Below are 10,254 nucleotides of genomic sequence, written 5' to 3'. Positions count from 1 at the left end.
TTTCATCCAAAAAAGAGATTTGAATTGTGAAAAGAATTTGGCAAGTCTATCGTTGGAACTTAGAGGAAGACAAGTCTCTAACCCTTGGCTAAGTACGGTCAACGATCAAAGTACTTGGGAATCGAAAGGCCAATGAAGTCCTAACTATTCTTTTTCATCCTCATAGCACCTGGGATCTAACTTGTTTGAAATCGTTAGATGTTTTAAGGGGGAAAGTCAAGTGTCGGGTCCTCAAGCTAGGTACGACCGACAACCCGATTACTTGAATATTGTGTACAAACACGTACACCCTATTTGGAATTCCAATTTGTTGTGAAAATGTTTTGAAAAAGGAACTTGATGTTGAATCAAGTGTTTGAATTTATTATGAAAAGTAGTGAGTGAAGGATGGAAGTGAGAGATAGAATTAAGATTGAGAAGAGAATGGAGAAGAGGTGTGAATAATGGATCATGGAATGAATGGAAATTGCTTGACGTTGGATCGAGCATTTACGTTGCAATGGTGTGAGTTTTATTCGGAAAACAACTTGACGTTGAATCAAGTACCTTTTGTTTCTTTTGAAACACTTTGTTTATCGTTTTGTATTTTATCTTGGTTATTATCATACACAGTAAACTAATTAGGAAGCAATAAATCTAAGCTATTACATTACTAAGGGGGGGGGGGGGGGGGGGGGACATTTAACCCACAATGGGGGGATCCACATAATACAACATAAAGACATGAAAAGAAAACACAATTTACGATTCATGTGCCATGCCTAAACCATACAAGTGACATGACACTTCAAACAATACAAACTAATGAATAAAAAATAAAAGAAATAACTTGGATGGTGTTTGGATCTCTCATTCACATGTCACCACAAAAAATAAATATGGTTAGTATGCATTGATAAAAATGGAATTAAAATGATAATTCAAAGGAGTGAAATGGTATGATTAAATGACATGATGATCATGGTGGGAGTAATAGATATGCTAACACATCATATCAAATTGAAACATCATTTTCAATTTGGATCTAACAACCACAATTAAGTAAAATGAACAATTAAAATTAAATGGAATTAAAAGTCATACAACACATGAACATGACATATGGAATTAAAATGGATTAAAATGAATTAATCCTAATTAATCTAAAACATGTTAATTGTCAAGAATCATGGGAAAACTATAATAAAAATAATATGGCCAACCAATTCTTTTTAGGGATTTTCTAATTTGAGGAACAAACCAATTAGTCCTAAACATGGTAAATTCTAATTTTAGTCTAGTTTCTAAATGAACAACATAAAAGACCATTTTTATTTGTTTTCTAATCATGATAATCAACAAGAAAAAATCAAAATTAAAAATTTAATTGCATGGAAACACTAAGAAAATCAAAAAAAATACCAAAATAAAATAACATGGGCAGGGGGTTCAAAATCTAGAATATGGTGCAGGAAGTAATTTCAGGCGCACGGCCTTAAGGGCCAGAGGCCCATCCCAAACAACCACTGGCCATAGGGTGTACAAGAAACTCAGGGTGATGTGATGAATTGTGATAGGCCCACGCTCTAAGGGCCAACCAACAACAAGGCAAAGACTTCAAGCTCGTGGTGAAATGAAACAATGAGTCAGCAAATAGTCAAAGGACACGTGGTAAGTGACCTGACAATTGAATTTAAAACCAACACAAAATTCGCGTTGTTCAGTGAAACTCCGTCCACTACCTCAGGAAACCCTCCGTCACGGGCCGCCGCGCCGGAAATCGTCTCCGGCGACAGCGACCGTCAAAATGAAAAAAGGAAGCTACCGCGCTGCTCGTGTCCTCAAGCTCTATCCGGATCCACAACTGATTTCATAAGATCCGAATCCTAGGTTTCTAACCGAATCAACAATTATCAAGAACCCTAGGTATCTATGTCCAAATTAAATACCAATCATACTACGACGCAATCTTAGACCTTAGGGTTATAGTCACTCAGTCCCCCCTAACCTACTAGTAACGAGAAACGGAGAAAAAGATGGAGTTCAAAAAGCGTACCGGAGTATCTTGACGGTGGCAACGACGACGAAATTTCAGGTAAATCTAGTTCTTCCTTCGCTTATGTTCGAACCTCCTTCTTTTTCTACTTTCTTCTTCTTAGTTCTAAGCGGTGGCTATCTAGGGAGATACGGCGGCGAGTATTGGAGATGGAAAAGGATCGCCGATTGATTGGTTTAATCAGGGAGGGACTCGTGATTCAGGGATTGTCGATGATGATGGTGGTGAAAGCTCTGGAGATTGTGGAGACTGGGATTGAGGGAGAGTGGATATTCCGGCGATTGTTGACGACGGAGAATTCAAGGTGTCATGAATATGTAGAGATTGAAGAGTGACCGAAGTTGAATATCAGAGCAGTGAGTGTGTAGTTTGAGCGTGAAAAGAGTGATCACCCTTGGATGAATCATGAAGAGTGAATTTATAGGTGAGTTAGCATTGGTACTGTGGAATTTTAGTTAGGAGTTAGTTTTCAATTTCTGATATTTTCTGGATCCCTATGCGATTAGTTAGACAGCTGGCATGGTAGTTAAGTTAAGTTGGTTAGATGAGTGTAAAAAAAATCTATTAATGATTGGCCACTGTAGGTTATATTTGAGCTGAAGTCATGTGAGATTTTGTTGGTGACCTGCTGAACCTGTTGCAACTTCTAATTTTAATGTGTTCAGTGAGGCCATTTCAGGTTTGAGTTGGTGACCAGCTCGTTGCTTAGGTCAGGCTTTGGATTATTACTGTGTGGTAATGGTTGACATGCTAATTTTGCATTGCCTTGACTTGGTTTATCCTTGTTTTTTTATTTGCGATTTCTCATGCTTGGTTCCAAGGTAAGTTTAGGATTTGGCTCCTTTGATGTATGGTATGGTATTGTGTACTGCGACATGGTAATGTATGTTCTGCAGTAGGCCATGATTTGCACTGCTTTCCTGCTTTTTGTTGCATGTTATTACTGCATTGCCTTTGGTTCTGGTTGTAGTAGTTTATAGTATGGTTTTGCAGGTCTGGTTGAGTTACCTTGATGCTGCAGGAGCTTGTTCAGGTCAGGGTGAATGAGTTAGTTGCTAGTGTCAAATGAATGGTTAATTGGCTAAATGGGAACGAGGTTAGGTCATCTGGATTGTGGGGGATAACTAGTGTAGATTAGTTATCTTTATTAAGTTGCATGGTTTTATTTTAGTTTGTAGGGGTGAGATTTTGTTGTGATGATTTTTATGTAGTGTTTATCTGTGGCAGGGTCTGTTTCCGCTGTAGGATTCATGAGCTGCCTACAATGTAATAGGTATGCTGTGGTGCAGATCCTATGGTCTTCTACATGGATACTCTATTGATGGATTAATAGGCCAGGCTCATGTTATGTTGTAAATCTCAGTTGCCTTGATTTTGGTTGTTGGTCATATTTGGTTTGAGTGAACTGCAACGGTGTGTATGTTGCAGCAGGTTTGGTTCCCGGCTTGGTCAAGATGTGGTTTTGCTGCAAGTTCATGGGACCTTATACAGCATATGCGTTTCATTGCCTATCCTGGTGTGTAGGTTGACTACTGATGGATGTACTACAGGTATGAGCTTATTTCAACCAGAATTTTGGCCCATTGGCTTCCTGGCTTGAACTGGGTCCGCAACATGGTTTTGGACCTAGCTCTGCAGGGTTATCTTACAACAGGTGTGATGCCTTGGTGTGTCTTACTGCAGGTTCCTATACGCTGCAGAAACCCCACGGTCTTGCAAGCTGCCAATAGGTGTGTCCTTGCTGAACTTATCATGTTGCAGGATTCATGGCTCATGACATAATGTTAATAGCATCACTAATGGTCACATAGATTTCTTCATTATTATGGTGCGGATGAACATCGTCAAATGCATTGATTCAAGATGAAGCGATGCATTGTTCTTGGCTTTTGTTTGAACAGACTCCTGGCCTGGTTCAATGGCTTCAGCTGCAACACAGTTTGGTGAGTGTTTTGCATCTGCCTTAGTTTAAACAACATGTTCTAGCTACTCTAAATTTGAGTGATGTACTTGATGTTTCATATTTCGTAGTAGTCATGGATTGGTTAGGTTGCCTTGCAAGATGCTTGTTGACTGCTGTGGTTACAACATTCTTGTAAAGTGGTTTTACTAGCTAACAGGACTTGGTGAGTTGTAAGGAGCTTGTGGTTCTGCAACAATAATTTAATGCCCATTGCCTCTTGTCTTTCTTGCAGCATATGTGCAACATCAGGTAACTTTTTCCATACTAGACCACATGACCTTTGGCACTCTGCCTCTAACTTGGCAATTTTCTTTTTACGCCCTATGCATGATGCTTGTTAGCAACTTCTGCAGATCTCGTACGCGTGCTCTTTCCTTCGTTGCGAATTTCAAGCTCTTTGGAAATAACATGAAACTCATATTTAAGTGAATTGATTTATCTTTCACATGATTCTACATTGCTCTTATGATGCTCAATGAGCTTTTCCTTCACTTAGCTCAAATATCATGTTAAAACGTTCCTGCAAGGACCTTGACGGAGCTGCATTATCAGCAACAGACCTGAGGAGCTCTTGTTCAAAATTTTGTATCCTAGCCTCAAACTCAACCTTAATCTTATCCAATTGTTTGGTTTTTACAAGGGTGACTTCCTGTATTTTCAATTCATGTTCTTCTTTCAGGTTTCTCATTTTGATGGTTTCCCTACATTGAGGTGGTGCATGTTGATGCGCCATATTGCCTTGATGGCCTACTGCAGGGTTAGGACTTAGGTGAGTGCATTACAGTTCCGCTTGTTACAAGTTGGCTGCAAGATTTCACGTAGTTAGATTTGACTTCAACAGGTGTAAATCAAGATTGGTTAAAGTTACTTGACGACACGCTTCAGTGAAAATTTGACTAACAATATGATTGCAGGTTGCTATCCTGTGAAATGATGATCTTAGTCATTCTGCAGGCATTATCAAGGGGAGCATTACGCATTGCAGACTTGTGCAGAAGGGTGCTATTGTCTCATGGTTTGCAGCAGGTGAGTATTAGGTTGATGACTTTGTTCTGTTTCCTTGGATTTCATGTAGGTCGCGTGGTGTAGCATGGTTATACATTACAGCATGATGTACTATGTTCTGGCTTGTGTGTAACCCTCATATTATGCACTTCCTTGGCTTCCTTCGCAGGCACATGAACGACGACATGGTTAAGCAAGGTTTGGACCATGACATTAAAGATGATGGGATTTTGAAGTTGTATGTACAAAAGGCAAGCCAAAGGTCAAAATGGGATTTAGATATTAGGATTCGATTGGGGTGGGAAATTGGGGTTTTGGGTTGACTTTGGTCAAAGTTGACCAAAAAGTCAACTATTGACCAAAGTCAACAATTGGTTAAAGTTGTAATTTTTTCATGTTTTGGACACTTTGCTTGACTATGTAATGAAGGAAATTGATACATAATGAAATTAATTGGTTTTGAAACGACTTGAATGTATTGAAATAAACATGATTTTAATAAGCAAGCTATGGTATTGAAAATGGGATGAATTGGATGGAAAATAGACTTGGGTGAACTCTCCACATAATTAGACCTAACCCTCTTAAAACCACCACACTTAACAAGATTTTGATGGATCATGCTAGGCCTCAGCATGGACCAATGGTTAGTGAGACCACATGGACCAAAGAACACTTCATGAAAAAATCGTGAGAAAACTATGCACTACCAATGAACATAAACAAACCACGAACCAACTATGGATGAATGAGTGATTAGGTGATATGCTCAGGACTTGACCTTATACCGAAGATCCTGAACAAGTAAGGGAATAACATGTGGGGCCATGAGAGGAATTCTAATCAAACCAAGGAAGAAACACGACCAAGTGGGCCTTGGCCGGATCTTGGGCAAGCCAATGAAACATGCACACCATGGACTGATGATGGACCCACGAAGCGGGGTTTGAGACACCCCTAAGGAGTAGTGGCCAAGAATTAGGGCTTGAGACTAATTAGGGTTTATAGAAACCCAAAAAAGAGTCATTGTTGAGCCTCCCATGTTGAGCATGTACATAGGCTTAGGGCTTGACTGATTGAGCCATCTTTAGCTGCAGAGAAACCCTAGTTTCCACTAGGTGTAAGCACAATGTTTGGAATCCAAGATACCTGTGCCCTTGTACTTGACCATGATTATGCAGATGAAATGAAACACATATAAGGCTATTCATGTGATGAAGGTCAGTGACCTAGATGAACTTGTGAAAGGTGGGGTAAATTTTGGGGTATGACAGCTGCCCCTATTTAATCTTCTCTATCCTAAATGTGTGGATAGCAACAGCTCCCGGACATTCAAGGTAGGAGAGGATTAAATACTAAAATATCGGAAAATTTTCCCACCAAGAACAAATGACATGTGAAGATAGGTCACGAAGAAATTCTTCACTGATATATAGAATGAACAAACTAGCTTTTGTGCAGGCAGCTGCTGGGGATTCAAATGTTATATGGTCAATGGATATTTATGAAAGGTTAGAGGTGCATGACATATGCATGATGCTGATGCAATACAATTGACTCTCCTTTTTTTTCAACAAACTCTTTGTATTTCTATGAACAAGTTTTTTATTTTTTTCTCTTTTTTTGAAACTCTCTGGAAATCATTGCGAAAAATTTCCGTTGGGGAGAAAGGGTGGAAGATGCTGGAAGAAATGATTTTCCAGGCGGAACCTGGACTTTATTTGGTTTTATTTATGACCGGGAAGAAATAAGGGAGGGGGGGGAGGCCAAACACAAGTCGTCTTTGCTGAGGGATGGGTTCTGAAGTTAACCTTATCGGAGAGAGAAGAAAGGGGTAAAAGGGAGGGGCTCCGGAGTTAACCTTATCGGAAAGGGAAGAAAGGGATCCTAAAGTTAACCTTATCGTGGAAAGAAGAGAAGTATCCTGAAGTTAACTTTATCAAGAAGGGAAAGAAATGGATCCCGAAGTTAACATTATCGGGAAGAGAAGGAATGAATCCTGAAGTTAACCTTATCAGGAAGAGAAGGGATGAAAACGGGATTCTGAATTTAACCTTATCGAGAAAGGAAGAACAGGATCCTGAAGTTAACCTTATCAGGAAGAGAAAGGATGGGAATGGGATTCTGAATTTAACCTTATCGGAAAGGGAAGAAAAGGTCCTGAAGTTAACCTTATCAGGAAGAGAAGCAGGGGAGACATTGCTGGGGAAACATTCCAAAGTTAACCTTATTAGAACTGGAGAAGAAAAAATAGGGGGTCTCGAAGTTAACCTTATCGGGGAGAGAAGACATGAAAAGGGGGTTCCGAAGTTAACCTTATCGGAGGAGAAAAAATGAATCCTAAAGTTAACCTTATCAGGAAGAGAAGGGGTGATAACATGTTTCCGAAGTTAACCTTATCGGAAAAAGAAGAAAAAGATCCTGAAGTTGACCTTATCAAGAAGAGAAGAGACGAACCCTGAAGTTGACCTTATCAGGAAGAAAATGAATGGATCCCGAAGTTAAATTTATCAGGAAGAGAAGAAATGAAAATAGGTTTCCGAAGTTAACCTTATCGGAAATAAAAGAAACAGATCCTGAAGTTCACCTTATCAGGAAGAGAAGAGAGGAACCCTGAAGTTGACCTTATCAGGAAGAGAAGGGATGAATCCTGATGTTGACCTTATCAGGAAGGGAAGTAATGAAACCAGGTTTCCGAAGTTAACCTTATCGGAAGGAGAAGAAAAGAACCCTGAAGTTGACCTTATCAGGAAGAAGAAGAAATGAATATGGGTTTCCCAATTTAACCTTATCGGAAAGAGAAGGAATGAATCCTGAAGTTAACCTTATCAGGAAGGGAAGAAATGAATCCTGAAGTTAACCTTATCAGGAAGGGAAGAAATGAATAAGAGTTTCCGAATTTAACCTTATCAGAAAGAGAAGAAAGGTATCCTGAAGTTAACCTTATCAAGAAGAGAAGGGGTGAAAACATGTTTCCGAAGTTAACCTTATCGGAAAGAGAAGAAAAGGATCCTGAAGTTAACTTTATCAGGAAGAAAAGAAGTAGGTCCTGAAGTTAACCTTATCAGGAAGAGAAGAAAAGTTTCCGAAGTTAACCTTATCAGAAAGGGAAGAAGCGGGTCCTAAAGTTAACCTTATCAGGAAGAGAAAAGGGTTTCCGAAGTTAACCTTATCGGAAGAGAAGAAATGAATCCTGAAGTTGACCTTATCAGGAAGAGAAAGGGTGATAACATGTTTCCGAAGTTAACCTTATCGGAAAAAGAAGAAAAAGATCCTGAAGTTGACCTTATCAAGAAGAGAAGAGACGAACCCTGAAGTTGACCTTATCAGGAAGAAAATGAATGGATCCCGAAGTTAACTTTATCAGGAAGAGAAGAAATGAATCCTGAAATTGACCTTATCAGGAAGAAAATAAATGTATCCTAAAGTTAACCTTATCAGAAAGAGAAGGAAGGGATCTCGAAGTTAACATTATCGGGAAGAGCAGAGAAGTATCCTGAAGTTAACCTTCTCAGGAAGAAAAGTAGTGGAAACACCACTAGGAATGTTGTGCCAAAGTTAACCTTATTGGAACAGGAAAAGAAGGGGCTATAGCCACCGGGCTCACTCTAGAGCGAATGGAAGGCTTGGTCAAACATATTCAATTTGCAAAGACACAAGTGAAGGTCTAATATTATGTATGTCTGGCACGATTGGGGTATGGTTTGGCTAGCGGAACTGGGCTTACAAACGGTCCTCCTGACTGGGACCAAACGCTGCGGGGGTATTGAAAAATGGTTCATCCACAAGGTTGGATTCAAGGAAGGTGCTGACGAAAATGGGTTGTTTAGTAGTGCCAAGAGAGTTTTGGACTTGCTTCTTTCTTGTTAGAGCTTCATGATTATATCAGATGATATACATGAAATGATAGGAGAAATGCATGACCGACCTATGCAATGTGTAGCGGTAAATTCATGATCATCAAGCTATGGATAAGCTAGACATCAAATAAACAAGAGTCGCCACTGCGCTTTTATTGTTTCCAAGGGAAAAGGGAAAAGTACGAACAAAACCCAAAAATAAGAAGTTTTCAAATCAAAACTAATAAAATGCCAGAGATTACAGGTAAGGGGGTTGGTTACACAGAGGGAAGGTGTTAGCACCCAAAGTGTCCTAGATACTCGTAGGGAGCCCTTTTTTGTGTGCATATGTGTTTTTGTACAAATGATGTTGCAAATAAATAGAAAGGGGGATGAGAAAAGAATTCATTAATTATATTTTTGTGTTTGACAAGACCTTCGGACTTTTGTGCCTACGTACCAACATAAAAATGAGGGATCAAAACCTCGTAATTGGTGGTATCAATTTCAAAGTGAATGCATTGCTTTTAAAAAAAATAAAGTTTGAAAGGTACAAAGGCCAAAAAAAGATTTGAATGAGTTAGTTCTTTTTGACTTTTGAAATCTTAAGTCAAGTATAGTTACGTTTATTTACAAGTTTGATTAAGAAAATGAGTTTGAAAATGCAATGGCATAAGGCCAAAGTTTCTAATTTGCAAAAGTGGTCAAAGTTTAGAAATCAACAAAACACAAGCAAAAAAGATTTTTTTTAAAAGGAGGGTGATATTTTGAAATTAAAGAAGCGGGGAGTATATGAAGAGACTAATCCTAAGCACAAAATTAAAAGTTAAGAGTTGAAAATATCTGACAAATGGGCTGCAATCCAATAGACAAGAATGTCATATAGAAACCCAAATTCCCTTGGACTTTTAAAAATACTTTTAGAATCAACTTTAAGAGCAAGGCATCAAATAAAGATAGCCACATCCAAGCTTAGCAACTCCATGATCTTCTTCAAATTTACCCATGTAGCAGATGAATTCCATAATGCACAAATCACAAGTTCAAAATAACAGCTTCACAATGATCTTGTTGCAGATGAACTCAAATGGATCTTCAATGATCTATCAGATGAAGCTTCAAATTACAAGCACTTGGTTACATGAAAGTTGGCATTGGCCAAGTCCTTTGCATAGGAAATGTTGCCTAAATTCTAAGTCCAATTGTCTTGGATCAAACCAACAGTCCACACAAGATATTTTTTAGGGTTTTTGTTCATATTATGTACATTAATGGTCAAAGACCACACAATATACAAACACATAATATATCACAAAATATGGTCCAAGTGGACAAAGTGAAAATGACATTAACATAAACAATTAGAATGGTATGAATAATGGCAAATGAATAAAGCTAAAAAAATTGCATTA

General features: G+C 38.7%; 1 long non-coding RNA gene across 30 annotated transcripts; it reads left to right on the top strand.

Annotated features, from left to right (window-relative positions):
- The first annotated feature begins 1,575 nt into the window (after positions 1-1,575).
- LOC127075252 (uncharacterized) lies at positions 1,576-5,471 on the top strand. 30 transcript variants are annotated; one of them, XR_007786311.1, is made up of 10 exons: positions 1,625-2,074; positions 2,160-3,131; positions 3,263-3,308; positions 3,467-3,585; positions 3,719-3,765; positions 3,847-3,978; positions 4,070-4,247; positions 4,352-4,767; positions 4,913-5,024; positions 5,173-5,471. It is a non-coding gene; the product is annotated as an uncharacterized LOC127075252 (long non-coding RNA). The 30 variants fall into 30 exon arrangements; XR_007786308.1 differs by having other exon boundaries at positions 1,635-2,074; positions 2,160-2,459; positions 2,701-2,770; positions 3,029-3,131; positions 3,719-4,247; XR_007786315.1 differs by having other exon boundaries at positions 1,576-2,074; positions 3,263-3,387; positions 3,847-4,247.
- The last annotated feature ends 4,783 nt before the right edge of the window (positions 5,472-10,254 follow it).

This window comes from Lathyrus oleraceus, chromosome 4 (genome assembly GCF_024323335.1).
Source record: "Lathyrus oleraceus cultivar Zhongwan6 chromosome 4, CAAS_Psat_ZW6_1.0, whole genome shotgun sequence".
Lineage (NCBI taxonomy): Eukaryota > Viridiplantae > Streptophyta > Magnoliopsida > Fabales > Fabaceae > Lathyrus > Lathyrus oleraceus.
Note: the sequence above shows the minus strand (reverse complement) of the source record. Positions and strands in the feature narration are given on the sequence as shown.